General features: G+C 35.4%; 1 pseudogene; it reads left to right on the top strand.

The window, feature by feature from the left end:
* The first annotated feature begins 9,296 nt into the window (after window positions 1-9,296).
* On the top strand, window positions 9,297-13,450 carry LOC108336631 (disease resistance protein RPS2-like; annotated as a pseudogene).
* The last annotated feature ends 5,268 nt before the right edge of the window (window positions 13,451-18,718 follow it).

Raw genomic sequence — 18,718 nt, 5'->3', positions numbered from 1 at the left:
CTGACTAATTTGTGCAAACTAATTTCTGGAAAGGCCCACTTAATAAAGCTTCAAGATTATTGCTTCCTTCACCCCACAATAAGAAGAAAAGACTCGAATACTTTTCGCATATGCACCACACCGTCATTGTTGGTATCACCACCAATCGTCAACGCACTGCAGAGGAAGTAGTAGTATAAAAAGAAATAATTTATAAAAAAACATAAAGAAGTTCATAACAAATGACTGAAAACTCAAAAAAGTTGTAAAAGACCTGATTATACTTATAGAATAAAATATTATATTTTACATAAATATAATAAAAATAATTATTATTATTTGTACAAAATTATAATTAGTCATAAGTTTTTTCTTAATTTATAAATTGAATAATAAAATAAATTTAAATATTATATTGTAAAATCACACAAACATAACAATTAAAAACATAAAAACAAAAGAGGTAATAATAATAATATAAATAAAATATTATCAACCAATATGATTGTTGTTGACTTAATAATAAAATTTTAAAAAATTAAAAAAGTTAAAAATTAAACTCCACTATATAATATTAATTAATAATTAACAATTATCAATATAAAAAAACAAATGATGAATCACTAATCAATCACCTTCATCATCACTTGTTTTGTATTTTGTTTCCGTATATCCAAACCTGAACAAGGAAAGAATTACTATAGTATAGATTTCCTTTATAGAACGTGACTTAATTTCTTGTATGTTTGACACATAAAATAACTTGCTCAGGGGTCAAAGCACAAACTTAACAAAATCGAAAGAAAAAATAAAATTAAGGAATAAATGTCATCTTTATCAATTTTATATACTTTGCTTGTAAACTGAGGAAGGATGAACTTCCTCTTACTTTAAGTTTAATCTCTAAAATTGCAACTCGACAACACCATTCAACTCATACTGTGCTTTAACGTTGTTTCTGAATTCTTGTTCTTCTTGACACACATATCTCTTCTGGTACGTACGTTTCCTGAATTCTAATCTTCAATTCAGTCTATATTTTGTTCAACTGTGAGTCTAATTTTATATCCAAGTTAATGATATGAAATGAAATTTTTATTTTCTAAAATTAATTGCTGATATTTATAACGATAAAATTGCATAATGTCAACTATTTGAATAGTGAAAATAAATTAATACTAGGTTTTTTCTATTTCAAATATAACAAAATGATCATATGTATATATAGAGAGAGTTAGTTGTGTTTTAATATCAGTTGACAGAAATAACATTAAGGCTTAAATGCTTACTTCGTTCCCATGTTAAGAGGTGAATTTCTGTTGAGTATACACCATTCATATACTTTTCATAACATAGTGACCCAATGTTGTATACTCAACAGAAATTCACCTCTTAACATGAGGACGAAGTAAGCATTTAAACCTAACATTAATAACTTTTTACAGGCTTACGTACGTAAATTGTTTAGAGAAAAAAAAAGTGAATAGTGAATGTTTCGTATTCTCTTATACACATATTAGAAATATAATATAATATAATATGTAACATTTATATGAGCTACATAAAATAGAAATAAAAGAGAGAATATTGGGAATAAGGCCCAACATCCCTCGAAGTCCAAAAGGGTCCACATCGCTTGGAAGCCCGTTGAGAGATAAACCGAAAACATAAAAAAATCCTAACTAACTAAATAAAACGATTACTGTCTTTAGACAATAATCTGACCGGTTATATTCGGTCTCAAATAGCCTCCCCTCAAGCTGGATGGTGTATACTCACTAATCCAAGTTTGGGAACTATCGATTTGAACCGAACACGATGAGGAAACTTGGTGAAGATGTCGGCTAACTGTTCATCCGAACAAACAGGAAGGAGATGTAGGAGATTTGCCTGTATCTTCTCACGAACAACATGGCAGTCGAGCTCTATGTGCTTGGTCCGTTCCTGAAAACTCTGGTTATGAGCTATGTGTCTCGCTGACTTGTTGTCGTAGTAGAGAGTAGGAGTCCCGGCTTCTTGAACTTGTAGATCTTGTAGGAGATAATGAACCCATTGTATCTCACATACAGTGGCTGCTAAAGCTCGATATTCCGCCTCGGTGGAAGATCTGGAAACGACGCTCTCTGTTTCTTGGATTTCCATGAAATGAGTGATGATCCAAGAAAAACACAAAAACCTGTAGTAGACCTTCTAGTATTTGGACATGTTGCCCAATCTGAATCACTGAAAGCCTTTAGATGTATAGGAGAATCAACTGCAAAAAATAGTCCTTCTGAAGGTTTAGACTTTATGTACCTAAGAACATGTTGCACAGCCCGATAATGATGGTTAGTGGGAGATTGCATAAACTGACTTAACAGATTAATGGAGAAACACAAATCAGGTCTGGTATTGGTGAGATAGAGCAACTTCCCTATCAGTCTTCGATAGGATCCAGGATCATTCAAATAGTTGTCCATTTTATACAGTGAGCTCGTATCACTTCGAAAGGGGGTAGAAGACGGTTTGCATCCCAGCATCCCTGTTTCTTCAAGTATGTCTAGAGCATACTTCCTTTGACATAAGTGAACCCCTTTCTTAGATCTGGCCACCTCCAAGCCTAGGAAGTATTTAAGTTCTCCCAGGTTCTTTATTTGGAATCTACTATGCAAAAGCGCCTTTATGTGATTGATTTCTATCATGGAATTTCTTGCCAATATGATGTCATCTACATAGACAAGTAAGGCTGTGAAGTCTGTAGGTGTCTTTTTGATAAAAAGAGAATGATCTGATTTAGATTGAATATAATTGGCAGAAATAAGAAAAGATGACAGTTTGTCAAACCATTGTCTACTGGCTTGTTTTAATCCATATAGGGATTTAGTGAGTCTGCAAACCTGATCCTGTTTATGGATATTAAGGCTGGGTGGTGGCTCCATGTAAACTTCTTCATTTAGGTCACCATGTAAGAATGCATTGTCCACATCAAGTTGATGTAGAAACCAGTTATTTGAGGCTGCAAGAGCAATGAGCAACCTAACAGTATTGAGCTTAGCAACCGGGGAGAAGGTGTCCAAGTAATCTATCCCTTCTTGTTGGGTATAGCCTTTTGTTACTAGACGAGCCTTGTGTCTTTCTATAGTGCCATCAGCCTTGTATTTAGTCTTGTACACCCATCTACAACCAATGGGGTTCTTTCCTGGAGGCAATTGTGTTAAATACCATGTATTGTTGTCCTGTAAGGCCTTGATTTCTCTTTGCATAGCTTCTGCCATTCACGTATGTCTTTGGCTTCATTATAAGAACGAGGTTCATGACTTGTAGTGATGGCCATAGTATACTTCAAGTGTTTTTCTGACAAAGAATCACAAGACAATAGAACAGAAATGGGATAAGGGGTTTTGAAATTGTTTTTCATAGATAAGGATTGATTAACCTGATGTACATAGTCACTTAGATACCTTGGAGCCCTTCTAACTCTGTTAGATCTCCTGTGACTATGATTTTCTTCACTATCAGTAATGTTGTCATTGCCATTGCTGTTAGTGGCAGTCTGTTGTGTCTGCCCTTGATAATTAGTATCCATTTCAGTAGGTCTATCATCTTCAATAGGACTGTAACTGCCTAGGAGATCATTCAGAGAGGTAGTTTTGTCTGCTTCTCTATCATTGATGTCTCTGCTGCTTTGTTGGTCTTTGTAGGGAAAAATGTCGTCATAAAAGACAACATTTCTACTTATAAAAAGTTCTCTAGTGTTAATGTCTAGAACAATGTAACCTTTGACACCACTCTTGTAACCAAGGAAAATCCCCTTCCTTGCTCTTGGGTCAAGCTTATTTCTGCTGTTTTCAAGAGTGGAAGCAAAGCACAAGCTGTTAACTCTTTGGCAAGTGTACCAAATCGTGCTAAGTAATAAACCGGTAAGACCGGATATCGTATCCCAAGGAACTCGTATGACACTTTACAATCGTATACTTATTTAACTAATTTAGACTAAAGAATATTCCCTTTTGATATGGTTTTAGTGCAATGAAATTTAACTTCATATATACGTGATAAATTGAACTTCTTGTAGACAAAACACTTGAAAGTTTATTAGTGAAAGATGATACAATATGGAATGGAGATGTTGGAGAATGATTGTAATTACTACACTCTCATGCAAATGCACATTACTACTACTTCATTTAATTGCTCATGTCAACCTGCCTATAATACTCAAACCCAATCCCTTGGTAGAGAGAGTCTAGACTTACTCATTAAGTTCCAATCCCTTGGTAACCTAGAAAGTTCATCTGCATTAAGAATAGTTGTTTAAGACAACTAAAGGGCCAAGCTCTATCCCTAAACACAATTTCCTTTAGGTGTTTATTCTAGATCAAGGTTCACATAATACTTCCCAATATCAAGCAAACCTAAGATTCATGCTATGGTTGATCAAGTCACAACAAGCTTTAAGAGAAGAAATAAACACTCACAATAAATGAAAGAAGCTTAAATTCATTGAACACAAGTGCAATTACATGAAAGTTTCGTAGTTACATCATTCCCCAACAAATTGAACTTAGCTCTCCATAGTCATGGAGAGCTTGAGCTTACAATGGAAGAAAATGGAAGAGATGGAGACCCAAGGAGGAAGGATGGAGAGTTCCCACTGCCCAAAACCAGCTCCCAGAGGTCCAAAAATGGTCTTTCTAGCTTCAGCCGCCAAGAAGATACCACCCTCAGTTCACGGAAGCCTTAAATAGGTCTAGGGTTCCAAGTCAGCAAAAGTCGCGCCCAACCCCCTTCTTCTGGGGTGCCCAGGTGCGAGGTCTGTGCTGGGGACTGGCACCCGGCGCCCTGTCTGGGGCGCCTGGGCGCGAGGCCTGCGCAAAAAGTGGCGCACAGCCCCCTGTCTAGGGCGCTCGGGCGCGAAGCCTGCGCAGAAAGTTGCGCCCAGCCCCCCCCCCCCCCCCCCCCTTCTGGGGCGCCCAGGCGCGAGGTACCTTCCATGCTCCTTCAAAACTCTTGCTTTTGTAGCTTTTTCTTTGCTCCCACTCTTGGTAATTAAAATACTCCTCCAAAGCACGCAAATTGCCTACAAATTGAGGAATTAGTGATGAAAACTTCTATGTGAAGCCTAAGCTAAACTTATTCACAAACTTAGATAAAAGAGAGGATTAAACATGTTTCAAGCTTCAAAAGAGTCGATTTGGTAAGAAAATTGCATCACAGATAATGGTAAGAATTACCGTTATCACAAGCAACCAAAGGTTTTGAGATTCAAATAAGTGGGAGGAACATTATAAACAAGATCATGGGGAGTTTTGTTATTAAGAATAGGGGAAGGTAATCTATTTATTAAGTAAACAGCGTGACTAACAGCATAGGACCAATAGGCATTAGGAATATTTGATTGAAAAAGAAGGCCACAGGTGACATTAAGGATGTGTTGGTGTTTGCGCTCTACAATAGAATTATGTTTAGGAGTTTCAAAACAACTCTTTTGGTGGTTGATACCATACAAATCATACAAATTAACACAATTGAATTCAGGCCCATTGTCTGACCTAACAGTTTTAATCACTTTATCGAATTGATTTTTAACTTTAACAATAAAATTTTGCAATAAATCTCTGGTTTGGCCTTTATTGTTCATTAAAAAGGCCCAGGTATGTCTACTATAGTCATCAACTATGGTAAGAAAATACTTATGACCATGAACAGAAGAAATTGAAAGACGACCCCATATATCACAGTGAATCATTTCAAAACATTCAGTGGAGAGAGAAATACTTCTAGGAAAAGGCAGTTTATGTTGTTTAGCATAGTGGCAAGTATCACAAACAATATTAGGGCTCATTCGCACATAGGGAAACTTCTCACATATTTGTTTCACAGTTTTGTGTCCAGGATGGCCTAACCTATACTGCCACAAATTTACATCAACATGTTTATAGGAAAAGGCAGTCTTTGAAATAAAATCTTGGTCCAGATTGGGAAAAGCTTGCAGGTGGTATAGTCCTTTGTAAGAATTACCATACCCAATCATCTTCAATGTAGAATTCTCTCTTGTTTTTCTTGTTGCATTAGGAGAGAGAAAACTCGATTGATGTTGGGGAGGGGATCCATCAACAGGATCTGAGTTCTTACAGTGTTATAGGTATCATTCAGCCCTTTTAAGAAACATATAACGTGTTCTATTTCTCTGTATTTTAAAGAAATCTTTGAGAGTTCACAGTTGCAAGGGATGTCACATGTACAACTAGGTATGGGTCTAAGAGATTCCAATTCTTCCCAAAGGATCTTTAAATCTGTGAAAAACTGGCTAACACTTCTTTCTCCATGTTTGATTGAATGAATGTCTTGGAGTAAATCAGAAATTTTAAAGTAGTCACCTTTAGAGAATCTTTCCTTCAATTCATCCCATAACTCTTTTGCTTCTTCAACATATATCACACTTTCTGCAATCTGTGGAGAAAGTGTCTTAATAATCCAAGAAAGAACCATCATGTTGCATCTTTCCCATGCATCGAATAAAATCTCACTTCTTTGAGGTTTCTTGATTGACCCATCATTGAACTTGATCTTGTTCTTGGAAAGGAGAGCCCTTCTCATGCTTCTGCTCCAAGAAGAGTAGTTATTCTCACTTAGGACTTCAGAGATGAGAGTAAGTCCTGGATTTCCCCCAGGATGTAGATAGAAAGGGCTGGCAGGATTGGTGGATTGGTCCATGTGATCCATTGCAGCAAGAAACAAGAAGTAGCAAGAACGAAAACCAAGAAGTAACCAAGAAACAGACCAAGAAGTAGCAAGAACGAAAACTGGGGCAGCGGAAGCAGAACAAGTATTAAACCTGGCTCTGATACCATATTGGGAATAAGGCCCAACATCCCTCGAAGCCCAAGGGTCCACCTCGCTTGGAAGCTTGTTGAGAGATAAAATATCTCGTGGAAAAAGGCTCTGGCAGATAGACTGCCTTCGTCACACGCAGATGAGAGAGAGAGAGCTTTAGGCTCTTCTTGAAACTAGAGAGAGAAGAAGCGAGGAGCTGCCTGCAAGGATTCAACCATGGATGTTGGGAGGAGAAGAGAAGAAGATCTGTACAATGGCTTCATGAAAGGTAAGAAAAGCGTAAACTTTGTTTGATTCTCTGTAATGGTATTTTGCATATTACAATCTACTGAAAATGAAAGGGGAAACTCTATTTATAGAGTTTATGGGAAGAAGGGGAGAAATCGAAAACATAAAAAAACCCTAACTAACTAAATAAAACGATTACTGTCTTCAGATAGTAATCTGACCAGTTATATTCGGTCTCAATAGAGAAAAATACGTAAACTTTCTAATCATCCATGAACAAAGAAAATTAATAAGGAATCTCTTCAAAGAATAAAACTTGGTGTCCAATTTGATTTAATCTATTAGTGCCTCCCTAAATGTGAAACTTCTTACTATTTTGTAAAATAACTCGACGATTTAGTTGAAATATATGAAATTTTCTCTTCAATAGAACAATAGTTAATTTTAATTTTCTTTTTTTCAACCAACTTTAGAATCTTATGAAAATGAATATTAATGTGTTTAGATAGTCAATGAAATATAGTATTTTTGCATAATGAAATTGCAAATTTGTCACAACATATATGTGGGGGAGTATCTTGTTTATGATAGGTTACTTTTAAAATTTTTCATAGTCACATTATTTGGGTTGTATAACTAGCTATACCAATGTATTTTGTTTCGACAGTTGAGAGTGCAACAATTCATTATTTCTTTGAAGATCGTGATATTACATGTATCTTGATGTGTGTTTTTTTTCTTATTTCTACATCTATTGTCCAATCGTTAGCCAACAAGTTTAATTTTACCATTACTAGCATAACAAACTCCCTTATTCAAAGTATCTTTGGTGTATCCCTTAATTCTTTTAACACCTTGCAAATGAATTTACTAAGTGATCATACTCTAAATTCAATATGTGGCCTTGTTGTAGTAAAAAATATGAGACTTCCATCAAACTTTTGTAATAGGTTGAATCTACTCTCTTGTCATCAATTTCTCTTGTTAGCTTTAATTTTTTTTCAACTTGTGTGGAGATTAACTTTAAATTCTCCATCATAAACTTCTTAAGAATATAACTAGCATTTTTTTATATGAAAATTCCATCATTTTGTTGAATAACCTCAATGCCCAAAAAATGATACATTATGCCCAAATATGTTATTTCAAAATGTCTTATCATAGTCTCCTTGAACTCTTCAATCATTTTGGGATTGTTGCCAATAAATATTAAATCATCAATATAAAGGCACATAATAAGAGTATCTCATGACTCAATTTATTGTATAAGGTATATTCAAATGGATTCCTGAAATCCATTTAGCACAAGTTATAAATCAATTTTCTTATAAGCCTTTGTTGTTTGCTTCAAATCACAAAATGTTTTTTTTTTTAATTTGTAGACTTTATCTTCGTTACCCTCAATCACATAACCTTTAGATTGTTCAACATATACTTCTCTCTCCAAAGTACCACTTAATAAAGACATCCATTAAAAATGTTCATTTAGTATTCACCATAGATTTTACATGTGAATATTTATGGGTATAATTTTTTTTGTCACCCCTAAACTCAATCAAGATTAGTTACTTGTCATGGGATTTATATTATAGACTTAATATTTTTTTTAAGTTCTAATTGACTTGTTAACCTGCTTAAAATTCTATTTAGTAAAAAAAAACCTTTAGATGGGTATAATATTTGCTTATACAAGCTAATGAATTAATATGTCAATGGAAAAAAAATTATTTAAAATAAAATATAAACTATGGAAATTGAAATTCCTAGACTCTCACAGACACTAAATTAGAGGTAGTTCAACTTGATAATAGTTGAATCCTTTACTTGTTTGCATGACATACTTATTTTCAAGGTTCAATTATAACTTTTATGATATTTTTCCTTTTTCCAATTAGGTTTGTAAATACGACATTAGTTTATTTTGTATCTGATCTCAAAAATTATTGAACAGTGTTTTGAACAATAAAATAAAATATATATATATTAGGGACAGACAAATAGCTAAATAAATTATTAGGTTTGCATGCCATTTTTTTTTCCTTTGACTGCATATTCATTTTCCAGTATACAAACACTACTATTTCGTAGCTAATGAGAAATTGATGAATTCATTCATGTTTAGGGACCAAGTCAATTCAAATGGAGGATTTTTTTATCTTCATCGCAGCAAATATTGCAGAATATGCAGTGCATTCAATTTTACATCATACTCAATACTTGTGTGGTTTCAACGACTTTGCTCCCAATCTTTCAAATGCCAAAATACGATTGGAATTGACTCGAGATGAAACTCTTTGAGAAGGTTGTCTTGGCAACAGTGTCGCAACCTCTAAATATAATAAGTATTCAAGATCAGATTTCTGATCAATGGAGCGTTGAGTTAAAGGAAGCATCGGAAATAGGTAGAGCACAGAGACTATCAGAAAGATTAAGGAAAGGTAGAACTCTTGTAATCTTGGATGATGTATGGGAAAAGCTAAACTTTGAAGCTTTAGGTATTCCATTTGATGAAAACAGTAAAGCTTGTTGCATATTCCTAACAACTGGGAGTAGAGAAGTATGCACTTGTATGAAATGTCAAAATATAATTGAACTTAATCCCTTGACTAACGGGGAAGCTTGGACTTTGTTCACCTTCCATGCAAACATAAGTAATGACTCCCCAGAAGCTTTGACATATTGTGCAAGAAGAATCGTTCTTCAATGTAACGGATTGTCTACTGCAATTGTGACGTTAGGAAGCACGCTAAAAGATAAAACCATTGAAGAGTTTGAGTCAGCAGGGTTAAGACTACAAAATCCCGAACAACTTAGTTCTCTAAAAGGCTTAACAAGTCATCAAGTTTGTCTTAAAGTAAGTTATGATAATTTGACAAACCAATTAGCCAAATCCTTATTATTGTTGTGTTCAATATTTCCAAAGAATCATGAAATTGATTTGGAAGATTTATTTCGATTTGGAAGAATTGAGAAAGAAAGGAGGGTGATGCGTGCAGCTATTAACATCCTTAAGAATTCTTATATGTTGGCATATGTCAAAGAAAAAGAAAAGGTGAAAATGCGTGACTCGATCCGTGATGTAGCCTTATGGATTGCAGCTGAAAGTGGTCAAGCAATTTTGACATGTACTGCAGTGGATCCGAGAGTGTTGGTAGATGATGAAATCACGAAAGATAAGAATGTAATAGCCTTATGGGATATGAAAAATGGTGAACTTCTCAACTATGAATGGAATTGTCCATCACTTGAAATTCTCTTGCTTCATTCTCCACAGGTTGGCTTTACAATATCAAATGCTTTTATTGAAAGGTTGAAAATGCTTAAACTACTGGCATTCTTAAAATTTGAATATAGGTGGGAAGTTGCCTTTGGAGACAGAAACTCCATCATGGTACACTTCACCACTATCGCAATCAATCGAGTCATTAAAAAATCTCAATACTCTTAGCTTGAGAGGTTATAAATTAGGTGACATCTCAGTTTTGGAAAGTCTAGAAGCACTTGAGATTCTTGACTTGCGTGGCTCTTCTTTCAAAGAATTGCCTAATGGAGTAGTAGCATTACAGAAATTGAAACTCCTAGATTTGTACGGTTGTTTGATTGAGAAAAATAATGCTTATGAAGTTATAGGAAGATGTTTGAGGCTAGAGGAATTGTATTTGTATTTGTTTCCATCAAAAGAGGAGTTTCCACATGATGTCTCTTTCTCGAGATTGCAGAGGTATGTTATAATACAATATCACTCTGAATCATTTCCATATTACATACATGCTGACATTTTGGAAAAACATAGACCATCTAGAGCTCTGTGCATAGAAGGTTTCAATGCCTCTACTCAAACTTTCATGTCATTACCAATTAAGGATCTCTTTCTGAGGGCAGTGTACCTTCATTTGAAGTACATTGAGGGAGGTTACAAAAATGTAATCCCATCCATGCGTTCACAAGGCATGAATCAGATTGTTGCCCTAATCCTTGAACACTGTCTTGATATTGAATTCCTCTTTGATGGAACTTTTACAAACAACAATGTTGATATGCTTCATACCAAAACTGTATTTTCCAACCTATGTACCGTAAGGTTGCATCAGATGCATGGCCTTCGAGAAGTGTTTCATGACCCTTCTTCACAATGCTCTTTAGAAAAATTAGAAGAGTTGAGCATTGATAGTTGTAACCAATTATACAACATATCCTTCCCAAGGAACTCAAATCTATGCAGTCTAAAGGTCTTGAAAATTCAAAGTTGCCCAATGCTAACTTCTCTCTTCATTCCATCCTTTGCCCAAACTCAAGTGTTTGGTGATAGCTCTTCGCAATGCTCTCTAGAAAATTTACAAGAGCTACTCATATATCATTGTGAGAAATTATACAACATATCCTTCACTAGGAACTCAAAGCTATGCAGTCTTAAGGAGTTAAGAATAACAAGTCTCTTCATGCCATTCATTGTCCAAACTCTGAAGCTGCTGGAGGTTCTGCAAATATATGAATGCAGTGAATTGATGCACATAATTCCAGCAGAAGGGAATGATTATGTTGGTACTCAAGATCATACATCTTTGATGCTCCCAAAATTAAGGATTATTGAGATTGCAGGATGTGACAAGTTGAAATATATATTCCATGTGTGTTTTGGAAGGCTACCAAGTTTGGAAAGGCTGATCACTAAAAATTGTGACAAGTTGAAGTATGTATTTGGCACTGAAAAGGAACATCATCTTTCAATGTACCATGAGTATCCAGATTTGCTTAATTTGGAAGTTCTCTTGTTAGTTTCCTTACCTAACCTGGTTGACGTTTGGCCTTCTTATTGTCATCCACGTTTACCAAATTTGAAAGAGTTACAATGCACTGAATGTTCAACATTGTCTAACTCTTCTTTGAGGAAGATGGCGATTGCTTCAGGTCTATACCACCAAGGCACAACTGAAATGGTAATATGTTATTTAAAATTGATGTTTCAGAAGTCTAAATTGTTAAGATGTCAACACTGTAATTCATGCTTCAGATTTTATATATTATACACAAAATGGTCAAAACAACTTAGGAATTTATTAAATATAATACCATAATTGAACATGTCTAACTTTTTTTTTTGAAGATGCAAGTACTTCGTAAACTAGAATTTTGTTTCTTTTTTAATTACTAGGTAGTTATTATATTTAATTGTTAGAATTACAAGTGAATTTAAGTTTTACATTTATAAAAATGAAAAAATAGAATATATTATAAAGATAAAGATCCGTTAACTCATTATCTTAAGATTTTGGATTAAAAATGATATTAATTCCTTATGTAATTGGACTTAAAAGTTCAAATAATTTTAAGATAAGTTCTAACGAGAAATGTATACAAACTATAGCAATAGAAATGGCTAGTAAACCTTGTTTCATCTTACACTAATTTTTGTGGTGTTAGTTATTTTCTTTTTTGATGACTATAGCATTCTTTCTTTATATTGAAAATTCCATTAAATTGGATTATCACACGTAGCAGAGTAATTAACAATGAATTGTGTTGTATGTAGAAGAAACTGCTAGATGAAGCTGCCCTCAAATTCACAAAGCTTATATTTTCTCATCTTGGAGTAAAATGCATTTTTCAATTCCAAATAGGAGAACTTGGGACCAATAGAGAACTACCCTTAAGGTTATCTACTCTGGAATTGCTGGATCTACCACAACTCAAATTCATATGGAAAAGCCCCACAAATTTTCTAAGCCTCCAACTGCTTCAATTTTTACATGTGGATAGATGTCCAAAATTGAAATCCATCTTCTCCTCTGCCATTATTAGAAGCTTACCAGTGTTGAGAAAACTAGAAATACTCAATTGTGAGGAATTGGAGCAAATATTTGATTCAGGGGATGCACAAGAACTCAAAAGTCTATTTACTTGTTCCCAACAAGTGTGCTTCCCTAAACTGGAGCAGATCAAAGTTAAAAAGTGCAACTTGTTGAAATTCCTTTTTCATAATTTTGAGGCTGGCCATTTTCCCAGTCTAAAAATTTTGAGAATACAAGAATGTTATCAAATAGAGAAGTGTTTTTCTTTCGAATGTGAAGCTGATATGGACGATAAAGTGGGGAGGGACAAAGATAGCGAACAAGTTCTGCTACAAAACCTGAGAAATATAACACTCACAAGTTTGCCAAACTTCAAAGAGATTCACCGTGGATTTCAGTTAAAAGATCATGTTGAACAGATCATAGAGGATTGCCCAGAATACTCTCGAATTATGGGTAACATTCTGATAATCTCATGTCTTACTTTTATCCAAAATTACTATTTTCTTTTTTCGGCAGCCAAAATTACTATGCCTTCAATTACCATCTTGAGTGAAATTCTATTTATTATGAAGTTTTTAATTCATGACAAATGCTTTGTGTTTAGAATAAGAGAGAGGCATAAGATAAATCCGTGATGTGTGTAGATCATATATGGAGTTATGCATTTATAAATAAATAAATAAATACAAAGAGATGAGTCTTACATCTAAGACTCCCCTCACACGATGCATATAAATTGTATCTACTCTTTCAAATATAATCAATTATAAGTTGCACTAATAATTTAGTGAATATATCTACTAGTTAATTATTAAAATTAACAAACTCAATGTTAATTTCTTCAAACACCATATTTTCTTGAATAGAATGATAATTAATCTCAATATGGTCCTTTCATGAAAGATGGGATTTGAGCTAACATGAAGAACAATTTAATTGTTGCATATAAATGTGTGTCATTTAAGTTTGAGTGACCTCTCCAAATTTACAATCATTTAATTAGTTGTTTAAGCCAAATAAGCTCACAAGTAGATGAGGTCATAGTTCTATATTTTATTTCCGCAGTAGATCTTATTATAGCATTTTATTTTTTCCTCTTCCAAGAGATCAAATTATCACAAACAAAAAATAAATATTTGGAAGTGAATCTCTTATTAGAAGGAGTGTTTACCTAATTGGCATTTGAATAACATACAACTTTAGTGTAATTATTTTATTTACAACAAACATTTTCCAAGAGAACCTTTAATGCACTTTAATATGCTGACAATATTTCAATGATCTACACACGAAGAATTAAGAAATTCACTCACCACACTAACTACAAAGGAAATGTCGAGAAGAGTAGATGTAAGATAGTTTAGTTTTCCAACTAATATTTTGTACTTCTCAAAATTTGATAGTGGACCCCCTTATAAGGTGGGAATTTGGTATTGAGATTCATGAGTGTGTCAACATACTTTAAGATTTCGTGGTGACCATTGTCCGTAAGTACAATATCATCAACATATACTACTATGTAGATACAAGAACACTTAACTGACTCTAAAATATTGAATGACAAACCTCATTGTAAGTCATACCAAATTCTTTAACAACAATGCTAAATTTGTCAAAATCAAGTCCTAGGAGATCGCTTGAGGCCATACAAAGATTTGTGGGGAGACATATTAATCCAGAAGACTCCTCTTAAGCAACAAAACTTAAAGGTTGCTTCATATAAATTTCTCCCTATAAATCACCATTAAGAAAAGCAATTTTTACATTCAATTGACAAAGAGACACTAGTACAACCAAGGGATATTGTCTTGGTTGTTTTGGGTTTATGATCGCGGTTACAGAACCGAGGTATATTCAAGTGAGGTAAAAAGTTTGGACTTTTGGCCTCGGTTCAAAAAACCCGAAGCAGTAAAGCAAAAAAAATAAGTAAAAATAAATAGGTCTATTGCCTCGGTTCTAGTTTGAACCGAGGTCGTAAACCCTTAAAAATAATTGACCGAGGCAGTAGGATTTTGCCCCCTATTTTTTGAAGGACTTTTGGCCTCGGTTCTCTTTTGAATCGAGGCAGTATCTTAGAAAATTTAATAAAAAAAAATTAACCAATAAAATAAATTTAATAATCAAATATCAAATCAAACTATTATTTATTATACCTAATGATTCCCTGACGTAATACTGGCAACTTTCCAATTCCATTAAATGCTAATAACTAAGGAGTGAGATAATAAAAGATAAGATTTTGACCATTGAAGGGACAAGAAAAAATTACAGGCCCGTAATAAATTAAAGGATTCTACTGAAAATAAAATTCAACCTAGTAAATAGACAAAACATATCACTAATTTGTTAACCAAGACATCAGTAAGAAGTCGTGTTTGTATTCTAATTTTTAAATAAGAAAGAAATTTTCTTTTGACTAACACTCTATTGTACCAAGAGTAACATGTTTTAAATTAAAGGGTACCTACCAGGCTTCAGATCTCTGTGTATGATTCCATTGGCATGTAACCAATCCATGGCCAGAGCAATATCAAGGGCAAACTTTATAGCCACATAAAGCTCTAATTGTTTAGGGCATATAAATATCTTCGTAGTGACAAACCAAGCAACATCTCTGTAACAATAACCATCAGAGGATCCTTACAAGCTCCAATAAACTGGAAGAAACAAAGAAATGCCTTATCTTCAGAAATAGGCATCTATTAGTCCTACAGTAGCATAAAGATCAAAAGACCATAATATACACTTTACACTATACATAGATAAGTCTTCAATGAAACAAACGATACAAAACACATACAGTTATAACATTTAAAGATATGCTGATATATCATTCGCGAGCAAAACGATTCTCCCGTGAAACTCTTTCTTCTAAAGTACTCCCACGATGCAGAACTTTGATAGCAACAATCCGTTCTCTGTACCTGGAAAATTATTACCTACACCTATAAAAACTAGCACTCCAGCTGCCAACAAACCACTTGAAGTATACACATAATTGTACAGTTGAATCCACCATACCATAACGACATTATCCTTTTCTAATGCATCCACAATTAATAACATTGGAATAAAAGTCAAATTAAGAGTTGAAAGCTCTCCATTAAAATCTCCATCTTTATATGGAACTTCACACGTGTTGGGACACCCGAGGAAGGCCATTTACTTCACTTTCTATCAGAACTAGCAGGGAGTTATTATAGCCACACAACAATCTTCAGAGAAAACATGCAGTATGCAACATATCAAGATCTTTATTCTTTCACCAATTCATCATTCGACCAACATCGTCTAGTTCAAAGTCAAGATATGCATTTCAACAAATTTCATGAGGTAAAACATAATTACAAGCCAAACAAAGTAGTCCACATATATCAACCATTACGGCAAAGCATTACAATGTATTAATAGATTAGCTCCCCTACCTCAACTCCAGTAGTTCCAACTCCTCTATAGGATCTAAGGGGTCTCCAAATATCTAAATCTACACTAATTTTGTCCAACCTCCTTGCTTACTTCTTTCTATCTCAGACCAATGTTCTTCCTTTCATTAGCTTCCAAATGAAATTTCCAGAATAGCTTCCAAATGAAATTTCCAGAATAGCTTCCAAATGAAATTTCCAGATGGATTAACTTGTCAAATACCAGAATATCAATGGTAGAAGCATGCTTCAAACTGCACATAAAAGTTATGAGAAAAGAATATATTCAAAAAATCACACGATGATCGGTCTCTAAAAATTGCCAAGTGCAACAACAACGCGTTGTCGTCGACGCTGTCGTCCTCGGCCTCCAAAGCAGAGCCGAACGGTCCCGCCGCAGCTTCATCCACAGGGGTTGAGGGCTCGGGAGTGGGCTGGATAGGGTGTTAGGCCATCGGCTCCACCATTGGCACGGGCGGCACCAGGCAGTCCACGAACAACACCAGATGATCTGAGAAACCCAAAAAAAAAGGGAGAGAAAGGGGATAACAGTTGAAGCAATGTAGATCTGAGAAAGGGGATAACAACACTAAAATTGGGGATTTGGGATCTGGATTAGAACCCTAGGAGCTGTTATCGAGTACCTGGTTCATTCCCAACGGCCACCGCTTGCTCTTCACTCTAGAGGCGATGCACTCGCAGGCGAGGTGGAAGTCGCGCTCGCAACCGTCGCACACGACGAGGTGGTGGTGGCTCCCGACGGCGGCGAGGCAACGCGACAACACTGTAGAGGCGCCAACGACGCGGTGACCCTGTAACGGCAGCGGTAACGGAGCGGCGAAGATGAAGGAGAGGTTGGATATGAAAAACCGATATTGCCTCAGTTCTTACTAAACTCGATGCATATACTCACCCTACTGCCTCGGGTCTAATCGGAACCGATGTTGTAGGTCAATCTCAAAAAGTTGTCAGTGGAAGACTCAGAGGTAGGTGGGAAACAACAGAACATTACGCCTTGGTTTGACCATTAACCGTGGTAATTTGAACTTTATGCCTCGGTTCAAGAGGAACCAAGGCCTATAAGTTTGTTTAAATTTCAAAAATACCACCGCTTTTACATATGCTTCGGTTTTTTGGAAACCGAGACGTATTACTCGCGTTCTTTTCTTCGTTTTGCACTAGTGAGACTAGACATGTCATGCACACCAAGGTAGTTCGCACCTAACTTGAAGCTAGAGTGGAAACCACCAGCTCACTCTACAACTCCCTCACAGGTTAACTCAACTTCTCAACACACAGGAATGAGAGGCAAAGGAGTGTGTCACTCCATGGCTCTAGCTATTCCAAGAGACTCAGTAGAAGGTTGAGGGAAAATAAGGGTTCTCTAGCGTTTAAGAGCCATCCTGATACACCTCATGTGACAGACATACTCATAACATGCATACTTTATATGCACATAAGACTCGCTTTCGAAAGACTAGGACCAAGTGAATCCACCAAGAATCTTTCACTTGTCACAAGCACACCTCATTTACACGAAAAATTTTCCTAGGATGTTGTCATTTAGCAATGTCAGATCCCTATTGGGAGGACCTACTTTACCCAACCCATGTGGTCAAACTTGTATCCACCTTTTTTTCATGTGCAAACTCCTACTATAAAGACCTCCTACAATTCTCACACCATATTCACCTTTCTCTTGATGATATTGTGTGCCTACACAAGTGAAGATAGCTCTCTTATCTGCCCCTATTCAATTTGCTCATTTACCACCTTATAGGGGGTTATCACCCTTAGAACACCCATTAATGCAGTCATCATAGTATACATATCATACCTCACACAAGTATCATTTTAGCATAAGGTTCAAGCTCTACTTTGCTCAGCAACAATCATTGTATATCTGTAACTGTCACAAACCTTACTCTGCAGCCTCTTGCTCAAGCACCTAGGTAGTTTTTGGACTATCCAACACAAATCAACCTCTAGTCTACACATACACAAATGGCTTTGTACCTTTATGGAAGGAGTTCAAAATTGTCTCTACCATCATGTAATGAGCACCTCGTCTGGTACCTCACTGGATTGCCACTTGTTTAATACCCAAGGTCGTTTAATAGAACTGGGTCATCTAATAGCCTAAGTCATCTACAAGGAAAAGTTGTCTAATAGTCAAGTCGTTTATAATAGCCCGAGTTTTCTACTAGCCAAGGTCGTCTAACAGCTCGAGTCGTTCAATAGCCCGAGGTCATCTGCTAGGTACCTTGTTCGGTGCCATATTAGACTATTAATTGTCTAATAGACCCCTCATTTAACCATAAGGTGTTTAGTTTGGTTTTACTCATTGAGTCCTCCCCAACCAAGCAACTCCAAACCACATGCTTCTTCCTCACAATTTTAGACTCACCCATTCTATTTCCCTCTGGTATTCCCCTCATAATCCTACCTTAACAGGTTTTAATTGGAATCACCCATAGTTGA

This window comes from Vigna angularis, chromosome 7 (genome assembly GCF_016808095.1).
Source record: "Vigna angularis cultivar LongXiaoDou No.4 chromosome 7, ASM1680809v1, whole genome shotgun sequence".
NCBI lineage: Eukaryota > Viridiplantae > Streptophyta > Magnoliopsida > Fabales > Fabaceae > Vigna > Vigna angularis.
The sequence above is the reverse complement of the archived record's forward strand: the minus strand, read 5'-3'. Positions and strand labels throughout refer to the sequence as shown.